The sequence below is a fragment of the Uloborus diversus genome, chromosome 4 (assembly GCF_026930045.1).
Source record: "Uloborus diversus isolate 005 chromosome 4, Udiv.v.3.1, whole genome shotgun sequence".
In the NCBI taxonomy this organism is placed as follows: Eukaryota; Metazoa; Arthropoda; class Arachnida; order Araneae; family Uloboridae; genus Uloborus; species Uloborus diversus.
Window position 1 is genome coordinate 107,325,875 of NC_072734.1, and position 14,772 is coordinate 107,340,646.

The window sequence follows — 14,772 nt, forward strand, 5'->3', positions numbered from 1 at the left end:
TGAGCAACAACCTTAAATTTAGGAAAAACATACGCGAAATATTTTTATAAACAAGAAAATGTAAGAAGCGGAAAATTTTAACTTATCACATCTCGGTTGAAAAACTCACTTAGCATTCCATCAACGACATTTTTCATAGGTAATAAAAACTTTGCTGAATAAGTATGCGAAGTAATAAGCCACAAAGTCAAGAAGACAGATCTGGAACAATATATCGTCTCCTAGAAAACAGTCAGCGTTGAAGGAAGTAAAACTTCCTCACAAACAGTAGTAAGCCGATATCGTGTTTTAAACATCATATAAAAGTTTCACGTATTCCGCCCATCCCGTAATGCTCAGCGAACGACAAAATTGGGTTTAAATTTACGATTTTCCTTGCGGCGTGCACCATTTTGATAAGAACCGAGAAAGAACATGAGTCAAAAATTATTTTCCGGAGTCTTACGCTTCATTATTGGCGTCTCCTTTTTCCAGTTCTTAAATAGTTTCTATTTTATAATCGATAAGGAGAGACCTTTTGGCGCGGTTTTATGGAGTGAAAACTTTATTGTCCTGTTTATTTTCTAAACATTTAAGAGGTTTAAGAGGAGGTTTGTTGTTTTAAGTTAGTGGTTCTCAAAGATGGACGATATTTCCAACTTATAAACACACACACACACATGCACACACATCAAGTCCCGGGCGACTAAAGAAATTACCCTGAAAGATAGTTCTTTCAGAACAAGAATCTTTCAAAAACTATGTTACACTAGCTTCTGAACTAGCTTAGAAGCCATGTTGTACTTAAAATTACGGCTAAATAAAAAATTATTTTACAAAATGCTATCAGCGTTCACACTTTGGCAAGGCCATGTAGACTTAGACTTGAGACAACATAGTGGGGTTAACATATCATTTTCTATATATATATATATATATATATATATATATATATATATATATATATATGAAGTTTAGAAAAAAGAATAAAATACAGATTAGCAACTCTCATGGTAAATCACGTCAGAAAAATATTTTGATTGTTTGTTTGTTAGCCAGTAGATTACTTTTTATTTTTTCTTTACAATATAATAAATTACTTTAAAATAACTAATAGTGCTTAATTTCAGACGTTATGATTCAATTATTAATAGTTTAAGATTTAATTACCACTTATGAAGTCTATTTGTTTTTTACAATAAAAATGTATTTGTAGTTAATTGAAATGACGTTATGTCTTTTTCAGAAAGTGATTAAATAATTTAATGAAGAGGTAATATTCTGTTGATTTTTATGACATCTAGAAAAAAAATTTTCAAGTCGTTTTGAAAATTTGACTTAGACGATACATTATTTTTCTTAATTTTTGAATTTTCAGTTTTATGATTGCGGCAAATCTAACCTGGCAGCATTCTGAAGGTAACGCAGGCCCTGATCACAGCACTAAGACGCTGCCAAGTTAGGTTTGCCCCAATTATAGTGTTACATTTTTTCATGAAACGACTTATTTCGATTATTAAACGGGTTTTCTTCCCTCCAGCACTTTATCTGAGAAAGAAACATTCTGGACAGCCACTGAAAGAGAGTAAGCACTAATAATACATTTTAAGCTGCCATATTTAAATTATTACAAATAATTGCCATTTTAGGTAGCCCTTAACAAATTATTCAAAAGGCTTTCACTAGAATTCTGGGGAAGTGTCAGAAGAATTTGATCCCTGGTTGATATAAATAAATAGAAAGCATATATTGTATCTAATCATATTTTAAAAAAATAACACTAATAATCATAATAAATATATACTATAAAAAATATAACTAACACACTCCAAATATATTGTACATTTCGTTTTATACAGTATGCTGCATATTTCCTCAATTTGTATTCAATTACTAATCCAGATAAAAGAAGTACACTGTTTCGAAAAAATCCTGATATTTTACGGTAAAGTTTTACGATAGAATTAACGAGAGTTAAAACACGCAACATGCAAGCAAGTTCGATCTCGGGACCTTCATATTGGCCGGCGGATTTGCTAACCACCATACCAATCGGAACACATCGAGTGAGGCGAAATACGGTTTTATATGTTTCGCACCGTAAGTCACGTGGGGTAACAATAGACGCTGCAATCGTTTATTTATTTCGGTACAATTTACTGTAAACTTTTTCTGTACTGTAAGCACTCCATTTTGCAGCAATATTTACCATAAAAGTTTCCTGAATTTTTAACAGTGTAACATTACAAAATTTTAGCTATTCAACAAATAATGTTTTCAACTTAATGTTTAGCAGGCATTAAAAGTTTTTAAAAATGTAATTCTTCGAAAAAAAATTCTGCCGTCAATTTGAGGGCCCATTCAAATTTTATAAGCAAAAACAAGTTCTAACTGCTTCGAGACCTTTGTCGTTTATTCTCGATTAGTGATTGCAATACCGGTATACCGAACATACCGGTATTTGGAGCAATTTTGCAATTTCGTAATACCGGTATTTGCTGGTGTGAAATACCGGTATTTTCGGTATTAGCTGAAAATAACAAAGAATTTCAATTAAAGGCTTTTCAATTTCACCCTTTAAATATATACTTATATATTTTCAGTGTACATTTCTTTTTCAAGGCCCAAAATCAATTGTTTTATATAAAAATTTGGCTTTAAAAGCACGAACTAATGAAATATCACTAAACAAAACTTGCGGAAAGACTGCAAAATAATATTGTCATTACTTGATGGTGAGATCGCATTTGTGCACCATGTTTTTATTTTTTCCATTTCCCTGATCACTCACTTTTCCTTTTGTAAAAGTTGATTTCGAGTGTAATTTTTAATGCATTTTTCCTAATTTGTTCCAATCATCCATTGCAGTAATGAATTAAGTTTTTTTTTTTTTAATATTTGTCTCAACTGTACTAAGTTTTGGCAAAAACTTTTTCTTGTTAGCATACAGCGTTTCCTAAATTGTATTTCGCGGAACCCCAGGGTTTCATACAGATCACTCAAGAGTTCCGCGAAACTTTTTTTGTTTAATTCAGATTATTCATCCGACAAACCAACTGAGACAAGATTGAGTGAAGCTTATAATCAGCATTGTCCGACTCTGTTAAGAAAATATCAGAATAAATTGAGAATTAAACACCCATTTGTTGTCAATGTACGACATTCTATTAAGTCAGTACAAAATACGAAGCTTTTATAGAAGCAAAATCTGATTCACTCTTGCAGCAGAAATTAAAATTAATGCCGTTTTTGGAATTCAAGTGAATAATCGGTAGTCAATGTCGGTAGTTCGAAGTATCGGAAATTCCTTTCCCAGCCTTCTCTTGTTTTCTTTTTCAGAAATAGAGCACAACAGATAGACTATAACACTTATACATGAAATACACCGTCAGCTCAGTCAATTCAAGCCGAGGACTGCAGTTTCGTGCTTATTGATGAGTGTTAATAAGCACGAAACTGCAGTCCTCGGCTGGAATTGACTGAGCTGGTGGTGTATTTCATGTATTTCTGCCTTAGCCCTTGGCTATAGGGCGGTAACTTACTGAATATAGCACTTATAGTCTGGATAAAATTAATTTTTCATACTACGTAAACGCTTCTTTACAGAGAATAATGTTTATTAAGATACTTTAAAAAAGAGGACGGTTTTTTTTTTTACAGTGAATTTTTTATCGCATCTTAAAACGTCATTCAGTTCGTAAGCCGATACAATTCCATTTCGCTTGATTGTAGTTCGCTGACCGTCTCTTTGTCCTAAAAGCAGATGATTTGAGTCGTCCAGAAAAAATAAGGCTCCCTTTTTTGAATTTTTGTCGTAATTTTAAGTGTCTCAAAGATTAGCTAGCAATAAAATAAATTTTAGGTCGACAGCCACGGCAAGAGGTATCTCAATCGGCTACTTATCGCGTAATCGTGCCACATTGTGTACTTTAAGGAGCACTATTGTAAATAAATGATCCTCTTCATACAAGCTGATAATCAAAGCAATGTGCAAAAGGAAGAATTTTTTTTTTTTTTTTGGCTGCATTTTCATGCATTAAATGGGAAAAAAAAACTCTTAAAAACATTTCTGCTTAAAAGGAATACCTTCGAGATTTACAGACAACTTTATATTGAAAACACTAATTTATTTTGGGACCGAATGAAACCTTCAAGGTAAAGGAATATTCAAGTTATAAGGCTTGGAGTTATCGAGAGGCGACTGTACATGTGCGAAGCAGGGTTTTCAACTTATGTAACAACAACAAATGAACACCTTAACAGATTTTATGCTAAATCTGACATGATAATTGAAATTTAATCCATATCGATTTGGACATTGAGAATATCAGCGATAATAAGTCTGGGAAATAATTTAGTTAATTAAACCATTTTTTAGAACATCACATTCAAACAATATCATTCAAGAAAAAGTTAGGGATTCGTCTAAAAACGTGGCCATAATGAAACGGTGCCACTTATTAAAGAAATTAAGAAACATTGGTATAACAAATGGTAATTTGTTGTCACCAGTATTGTTTTGCCACCCCGTCTCACTATTTGGCTTTATACTTGGCAAGATAATATTTAGAAATTATTTAGGGCTCTAGACATCTGCATAGAGGTAAGGCATAATCAATTGAAACATATTTTCAGATATTCACATAATTATAATTGTAAAGAATTTTGAAAAGAAAGCGAAAACGAATAAGAGAAACTAAGATCGAATTTAGTCAAGTTGATAGTAAATTTCAAACCAAAGCGCTAATAAAAAGCAAACACAAATCCCTCCTGCTTAAGAGAAAATCATGTAAATATTTAAAAGTATCGTCTCTCGGAAATATATTACATAACTAACTATAATTTTTTTTAAAAATTAATAATATTACACACAATACAAAAGAAGTACACACACATACACAAAATGACCGAATTAACATACAAAAGCCCAAATTATTTGAAGATGAAGGACTTCGAAAAAATTCGAGGAGGTGTATCGCTCATTGTCAACTGTACAACCGACCTGCGTGAATTCAGAAAGAGTATTTTCAACTGCAGGAAATTTGTTCACTAAAATGAGTTCCAGGTTTGGAGACAATTTAATAGATGCATTGTGTTTTACTATTATTGATTTTTTGTTATGACAGTTGTTTCTTCATTTTATATTTGTTCACAGTACGTTTTCATAAATAATACAATTTTGTACAAAATTATGAACTATGGCAACGAAACAACATGTTTTCAAGCATTTTTTGAGAAATCTCAAATACCGGTATCTCGGTATCACGTTTTAAAAATACCGAATACCAGTATTCCATTTTTGGACCGGTATTGCAATCCCTATTCCTGATCATTCTATTTAAAATGCTTTCAATATCAAAATGAAAGCTGCACCGTTTACCACAGGTACGGGACCACGCAAGAAAATTTCTCTCCCTTTTTTTCTCGAGCATGAATTGTGCAAGTAAGATGATTACTGATGCCGTCTCTTAACGGATAAGCCAATTATCATTGTTCTGCGTTAAGGACAATGATGGCTTACTCATTTTACAAAAGACCATCAATTTTTGTTACGTTGGAAGGGCGAAAACCGAAATGGTGATGCACCTTCAAGTTCAAAAATAAGATTAATAAAATAGCAACTGCTAAAGAATGTTGCAAAATGCAATTTTTTGAAAAAAAAAAAAAAAAAAAGAAAAAAAAAATCATTTGCATACAACCAAAAATGAAGATTTTTACTTACATTTTCTTATAACTTTTCTAAGTACTAAAAACCACTCATTCTATCCATAATCAGTTTTTACTTTATACCGGAAAGTCATCAATAAAAATGGTAAATAGTTCCGGCGAAGAATGTTTCGAAACGTCTCCAGCGGAAACTAAATAGCACTCTAAAAGTCAATTCTTTGGCAAAATTAAACAATGAAAAAGTAATGCGCAATAGCTAATGATCTTCTCTTAACTGTACGAAAACGGTGGAAAAACCAAACAAAAAAGTAAATGGAAGCAACACAAAAGAATGCACGTTCGTTAAGGCAACAAAAGCGAAGATATCCACAACCACTAAGAAGACGATGCAAACACCATAACAAAACGACAACACACGACATCACGACACATGACGTGCCAGTTACTAGCTGGAACCGTATCTTCGGCAGAAGTTTTTTGAAAAGAAAAGCTTGTTTATGAAAATTGCATTAAAAAACGTAAGGCACGGGCTTACGACGATTCTTTTAATAATGTATGATAAAAGGTTCAAGACGAGAAAAGTGTGCGTGAAAGACAGGTCGTTTTAGCGTTTTATTTGTTACTTATTTATGCGTTCGAAGAAGCTGACTGAAGAATTCTGGAATCGTACACTTTTAAAGCGAATCGGTCACGCGAGACACATTCGAACTGTAACCGTAATCGAGAGCACCATTTCATTTTCTAGGAAATGGATGGTACTCGATGGCACTGATGTTTTCCGAGGCGATGATTTTTAATTACGGTTAAGAATAATAATATCAATCAATACATTTTTACAAGAGGCGAAATTGGAAGTTGCGAGGTATGCAACAAAGGGTTTTGTTAAGAAGATAATTAAACCATGCATAATTATTTTCTTTTCGTACGAATAAATTAACTCTAAAATACAACATTTCAGGATAACTGACAACTGAGGCCGGAAAAAGCAAAGGTATGTGAGTGGGTTTTTTTACGGATTTGAGCAAATTGAGTTCAAAGTTCAGATTCCAGGTAGATTTTTGTTGAAATTTGTGTCTAAATCATGTTGTACAGCAGCATCTACCAGGATTATTACTATACCATTTCTTGCTCTGAAACAAAAGAGAGATTCCCCAACCATTTGTTTTGGTTATCTCCAGATTTTTAGTTTCGACATTTACATCACTTAGGACCTAACTAGAAACTAAAGAAATACTCGATAACTCGAAGTCTCAGACCCAAGGAACTGGTTAAAACCAAGTAATTGGTAGTTCGAGTTATCGGAACTTCTATTCCCAACCTTCTGAAGAATAATTTTTAGTTTCTTTTTCAGGAATAGTGCATAATGGATAAACTGTAACAGTCATAGTTTTGATAAAACTAATTATTACTACAACGAGAATAAATTTTATTGAGATACATAGAAAGGAAGTGATTTTTGACTGCTTACATTTCTTTACCGCGTCTGAAAATGTCATCAAGTTTGTACGTCGTAAGCCCAATTGCTCTTCTCTTGATTTCGGTTTGTTTTGCTTTTACACGTCGTTTTGTATTAAAAGCAGATAATTTGAGTCATCCAGAAAATAAAGCCAATTTTTCTTTCCTTTTTTCAATTTTCGACAAAATTTTAAGTCTCTCAAAGATTGGCCAGCAGTGAAATTTTAGGTCGTCAGGTGAGGCAGAAAATCCAATCGGCTATTTTTTCAGCCCTCTTGCAGCACTGTGCATTAAGGAGCACGTTTGCAAATAAATTATCTCCCTCACACAAGCTGATCAGCAAATCAATGTGTTAAAAGAAAAAAACATTTTTTTTTCTTATTGTGGCTGAATTTTTATGGATAAAATGAAAATGAAACTTGCGTAAAATTTTGACTTAAGAGGAGTATTTTCGAGATATAGAGTCAAACTTTGTACTGAAAACACTAAATTATTTTGGGACCGAATAAAACTTCGAGATAAAGGAATATTTGAGAAAAGCTTCGAGTTATCGAGGGTTGACTGCAACTGACTTTTACTGTTTTATAATTATGAAATTTTCATAGTGCTCTCAATTTCTATTTGACTTTTATCTGCTTTAGCTTTTCGAATTGCTCACAGTAGGGCAAAACCATTATCTTGAAAACATCAGATCTACTGTATTGTATTACACAACGACACAATAATTCCCAAACGTGGCGAATGAAGTGATAGCCAATAAGCATTTCGACAGATCACAAGTGAACAATGTCACAATCGGAAAGGTAGCATTACTTTAGGACAAGCTGGCAAATCCGGAATTTCGGTTTCAAAAGAGTTTTGGATCCAACCTTGATTCTAGTACTTGTAAACATGTTTTTACAGTCGCTGGATCGTCTTAAAGTTATACAAAACGCCCCTTTTAGGAAATCTAGTAAAATAATTGATTCTTTAAATTCAATAATAGCTTATCGGAAAATATTTCTGGTGAACAATTAAATTTTCATATTTCACTTGTTTTAAATCTGAATAAATGAAATCTTCTCGTTTTATAGAATAAAATAGTCAAACTTCCATTGAGCAACATTTCTGAATATTAGCTACCAGTTTTCTTCAACGCGGTTTTGGCACAAATAATAACTGACGCCTTCTCTTCGAGAACCAAAATATCGGATGAGCCGACTCCTCTAGATAAGTGACCTCAGGAAAAGGGAATCTCCGAGTTGGGAGGGATTGAAATGCACAATAGCAGGAAGGGTTCAAAAGGTCGACCCTAGCGGAAGTACAAACAGCATTTCTTTCTGAAAGTTTTAGTCTTTTTTCAGGAATTATTTGTACATGAAAACACAAAGGAAATAAAGCTACTGAGGCTTTAAACCATTAGTACTTGCTTTCTTAATCCTGACACCCTCCCCACGCTCTAATTGGTATCCTACCTTCCAAAAAATGGGAAAATCAACATTCACAAAATTAAAGACATCGGTGAAAGACCGAATATTTCTGGTGAATCACGGGTGAATGTAGACATTCTCGAATTTCGGTCTTTCACAGTAACATATATATTTATTTGTTGTTGACCCCCCCCCCCTTTCAAAAGATAATTCTAGTAGAGACAAAGTAAAACAATAGACAGTCAAAATATAAGCCCTTCACCCATGGTTTAATTGCTAACAAAAGAAGTTACACCTCTTAGATGTTACTATACTCGTATACCAAGGGATCAATAACGAAAAATCGAAATTCCCCTGCAAAGTATTACAACGAAGAGGAACTGATAGTATACGCCACCACTTTCGCCTCCAGCACCTATTTAATTCTGTCTGAGCACAAGGTAGGAATATTTAGAAAGTGAGCCGAAGAAAAAGTTCACCCCGGTATCTGGCGCTCCTGAACAGCGTGTAACTGCTAAGAAAATGAATATTGTCGTGCCCCAATCGAACTGACTAATCGTGGAAGTTCCCGGAAGATAAGACCGAGTTGCCAATGGATGACCCTTTGGTAGAGATGTTGCAGTTGCCCTTAAGATTAGAATTCCTAATGCTTTCACTTTAGCCTGCGTATCGCGCGCCAGTCAATAAATCAGCGTTCAAAGAGTCGAGCGTTACAAATAGTTCCACCAATCTGACATCTCCTTAATGATGATCCTCCTAAACCCCAGACGATAACAAGCTCAACGCCCCCGCTGGCTTCCTCCCCCGCCACCGCCACCTCGAGACTAGCAGACGATTTATCTAGAAAGTATTTCACCCCCCATCCACCCCTTCATTCCACCAATTCGATTTTCGGCACTTTTAATTGATGCCGAGGTCGCTACTGGCGTTCCCTTGACCATCATTTATCATGCTCTTATCGGGAACTCCATCCGATTATCGATTAAATAATCGTATCGAGAGAAGTGACGCTTTTGTTTAATCGGAGCAAGTGGGATTTTTGCGGCGCTAAACGGTCGCCCGAGTCACATTGTCACCCCTCCCATTGCCCCTTGTGGACGCGAATTTGGTCGAGTTTTGAGGTGGAGGGAAAAAAACGAATCACTTCTAGCCACGATGTCGTAAATATCTTATTTTTTATTCTTCGTATGAAGAATACGTAATCGATTGTTTCAAAAAGCCTTTTTTCTCCTAATTTTCGTTTCCACTTAAAGTCATTTATTTGCCGTGGCAACTAATGAATTCTGTTACTCTGTCCTGCAACAAAACTATTTAAACTATATTCTTAATTTTTTCGAACACCATTAAACTTATTTTTCTAGATGTTCTTGAGTGCTGTTGCCATTTATCTTTTCTGAATAAGGGATATTTTTTTTTCCAATCTTAATGGCAACTATTAGTGTTTTCAGTAATCATTTCACGAGTGCAAAACTATTTTCATTTATCTTCCGTTATCCACGAGTCTTCAGAATAATTGATGACGATTATGTCTGAGGACATTGCACATTTTTCGATATTGATATCATTGAAAGTAACGTTCTTAACTCTTTTCCAATACAAAATGGTATTCAATCACACGTTACAACAATTAAGGGTGTTACAGCTAGTATGACGAAAATTATTAATTATAGCGGTTAAAGACTCACCAAATGAAATAAGGAAGAATGGTTTATTAAATGAATGGAATAGTCCATTTTCATTTGATGACATGCAGTGATTTTTTTCAAAACAGAATTTCCTCTTCTCTCCATTAGATCTCTCCCATCTCATAGAGCCCCCATAGTTGAAAAACTTTCTTAATCTTGAAGGAAATGCGTTAATACCACTGAGCTGTGTATACTGTCTGGAGCGATATTTGCTGTAAAATGTGCATTAAAACGTATGGTCCCTTATCTCCCAAGCGTAATCAGAAATTTCCTTTGGCCCATCCAGAAGGAAATTCCTCGCTACGTCACTGGTAGAAAAAATTAGATCTAATCGCACAAAATCAATTGAATGAGCCCTCTAGTAGATTCCCCAAACTCTAGCATCCATGCTTCAACGTGGCACCACTATCAGAAGAAGGCCATTACCTCTTGGGAATTTTGACCTCCAGTTTCCCACCCCACCAGGTGAAGGCACCATGATACTAGGATATTAATTTCGAAGAGAGTGTATAAGTCAAACAGACATTTAAGGGATATTCAACATGCCGCCTAGCCATGGAACATGGACGGTGACGGTTTTCCGCTACTCGAAAATACACCGACGGGATCCGAGTTTGAGCCCGCGACCTTAAACGCAAGAGGCAGAAACGTAATCACTATGACCCCCTACTGGCATGCCTTAGACAAACTCCAATCTACATTTCTCGCTAAAAAAAAAAAAAAAAAAACTTTCTTTAGAAATTCTAAATGTCAAGTTGATAAAAAGTTGCTCCTACAGACCCACATGTAACACAAATATTTTAATTCAATTCAAAAAATATTTAGGTGTGCTACACAAGGTCTAAAATTTATAATTTTCCACTAAAAAAAATCCTTTTTTCTATTTTTTTTTAATTAAAGGAATTTTAAAGGGAAAAAATCAATTTGACTGATGCAAACAATAAAGTCGAAGGTTATTGTAAAAAAAAAAAAAAACTTTTGTTATCATGCAGTATTTAGGTCTCCCGCATAGTAGGGTAATGTGGGGCAAAGTGAAATGGTTAAGATGACTGAGTTTTTTCAAAATGAACAAATCGGAAATTTATTTTGAAAATTGCAATACATAAAGAACATTGTATTTTTTATAAAACTTGCTTTGAAACAGTATTTTTTATTTTTAGCAGTGAATTTGAGTCTTCAAAAAAAAAGGGAAATTTTCACTTTTTTTTTATGGGGCAAAATGAAAAATAAAATATTTTTCTAATGAAATATTTTCTATTCGATTCTAAAATATACTTTTGATCAATAGAACCAGTAAATAAAAGGTTGAATGAATAAATGAAAAGATAATGAAACAATAAACGAATAACTAAATAAATAAATCAATAAAAAATAAAGAAATATGAATGAGCGAGAAAAAGAATGAATGAATAAGAAAATAAGTGAATGAATGAAAAAATAATTGAATTACTAAATGAAGGAATGTAAATGAATTAAATAAATAAATGAAAACGTAAGTGATTTATATTAAATGATTGAGTGAGTAAATGAAAACAACTATTTCACTTTGCCCCATCCACTTTACCCCGTATGTACTTGACTAACTGTACAAGTTATTTAAAATACAAATAAGCTTAATATTAACTAAATTGATACTGCATTGGATATTAGAGGTCTCAATTAATAGTTAAAATGTTAATAACAAGAACTTTATTATTTTATAGGAACAAATATAATTTTTGACTTACAACAAAGTATTACAATACGAGTATCATTTTTTTTTTAAATGCCTGTATTACCAATTGCTTTAACTTTCGGCGTTTTTTTTTTTTTTTCCTGAATGGAATAGACTACATATGGTTCCTCGTAGTTAAAATAATACCAGATGGTTGGAGCTAAAAGCAGAGCAGGGTGGCGACAGGAACTGTGAAAAAAAGTTCCCTGACTTTTCCCTGATTAAGTTCACCAAATTTCCCTGATTTACGTTACCAATGATAATGGCTTTCTTTCTTTGCTCTACTTGAAATCCATTGTATGTTTGTATAAAATGCAGTATTTTAAACGTTTTAAGTTGTGTAAAGTTGTTGAACTAAAGATATATTTTAAAAAGATGCTACTTTTTTAATAAAATGGTTAAAAAAAGCGTATCAAGTGAATTTTTTATTGGGGAAAAAAACCTACAAAACAGTATATTAATTTTTTCTACAATGGAAAGATTATAGAAAATTAAAAAAAAAAAAAACTTTACTTCCAGAAACACCACTTAGCATAAGAATTTTAAGAAATTATTAAAATTACTCTTAAAAACATATGTGTATTTATGATAGAACTAAAAAGTAATAGAAATTATTTTGAACTAAGTTTTCAAACAGTATAATAATTGTTGCAAGAATAACAAGTAATAGTGAAAGAAGAGAAGCAATGTAGTTATTCTTATATAACTAACTTTGCATAAATATTGACATATTTATGCAAAACAGATGAAACCATTTGACATCCATTCATGGGGAGCTTTTCTCTAATCAAGAACATAGAGTTTAATGAATGAACACAGCAATTTAACAATGAAAAAATAAAGAAATTTACTTAAGTACACAAGTTAACTCTATTTCAAATGATTTCAGTATGTAACGAAAAAAAATCTTAGATTGCTTTTGTAACAAACAACTTTTAAATGCAAGGAAAAGAAAAAAAAGCAATTAGTTAATTTCAAAATATGTAAAAGAAGAATACAACTTGGTTATAAAATTAAAGAATCAATTAAGTCTGAAGAAAAGAAAACTTTTATAATCTGCGGTGACAACAAATAGTATAATGGCAACAAAGGTTTTTTTTTTATTGAAAGTTCAATTTTAGCAATTAAATTAAAAACGCGAAGAAGTAATAACTTTTAAGCTTTTATAGTATTATTTCAAAAACCAAAGATTTCTTCTTGAAATCCTGATTAGGAGTACGCTAATTACTTCGAGACAATGGAATAAAGGCAAAGGAGCTAAGGCATTAATGAAGGCTTCCTCTTTGCCTCTATGGTTGTTTATTTTACATAGCACTGAAAGCGTAAAAGAAAATTTCAAGCTAGGTAAAATAAACAACCTAACAGACACAGAAGCAATCTTAGGAAGTTCATCCTGTGGTTAATAAGTAAGATTCAATACTTTGACGTTGAGGAAAAAAGATGCACAAATATGTGGCAGTGTATAATCGCACCTCATTAATTTTACTTTTTTTTTTTGAACAGGTAATTGGCGGAAAATGCGTAGGGAATTAGGGTACTTAATTTTGTAAAGCAAAAAAAAAATTTCTTCATAAAATCAATTTTCCCTGATTTTTTGTTATTTTTTCAAAATTCCCTGATATTTCCCTGACTTTTCCCTGATTAATAAAGTTCCCTGACTTTTCCCTGATCTCCCTGATTTCCCTGATCTGTCGCCAACCTGCAGAGTAAATATTTCACCATTTCACTTTGCCCCGCAATTTCACTTTGTCCCATGTAACCCTCCTACTCATAAATAAGGATTTCTAAAAGTGAAAAAGTTAAAATTTTCATTATAAACAAATTAACTACATTGATAAGAATGAGAAATGCTTCAGACACTATTCCTGCTGATTCTAATATAAAATGACCTCCTGAATCCGAATATGACGACCCCCCTCCCCATCACCAACCACAATTTGGAAATGCGCCCTCCACTCCACTTTTTTTCAGTTTTCGACAATTATTTTGCCGTTTCTATTTTGATTTGGAGGGGAACAGAGCGTAACATTAGCCGTTTATATTCTTAGAGGGAGCTAGAGAGGTTAAAAGTTTAAGAGCATGAACATTTATAGCAAGATGGGGCTCTCATGGGGGCATCCCCCCCCCCAATATTTAAAAAGTCATCAAAACGATCTTTTTTTTCTGGTTTATCGTTCACAGCGTCCTTCACTTATTTTTCGGTGTGAAACCACAGCATCGGCCTCACTCGTATGAGCGCCGAGTTCGAAAATATATTCACGTTGGAAAAAAAATTAAAAAAAGAAAAAAAAAAATCTTGGGAGCGCCAACCGTTGCATACGGTTTTGTCACAATATACTGCTCAAAAGGATTTTTTAAAATTGCATTTTTCCACTACAAATATTTTATTAACTTTTTAAATGTAGATTTAGAAATTTGTTCCCTTATACTATTTTTACATAAGTTTTACGTTAACACCTCAGTCCCGTATTTCTTTTTTTTTTTTTTGAGCAATTTTTTGTTCAATTTTGAGCAGTTAAAAAAAAACGTAACATATGCGTCTACGGGGAAATTCAAGGCAAATACAAATACCGAACTTAGAGGCGAATGTGCTTCAAACAAACTTTGTAGGAAAAAGTTTTTGATGAAGAACATGTATTCAACAGTTCAAATCTGTACAACAGTTTAAATCCCTTAACATTAGGCCTACGGCGAAATTAAAAGTCAATATAATTCCCCCGAACTTAATGGTTTATTTACTTCAAATAAATTTTGTTGGAAATAACCTCTTGATGACTAACTCTCGACTCCGACTCCTTGAATTTTGGGGCAGTCGACTCCGAATCCTGTACCCGAAAATTAGTCGGACTCCGACACCACGACT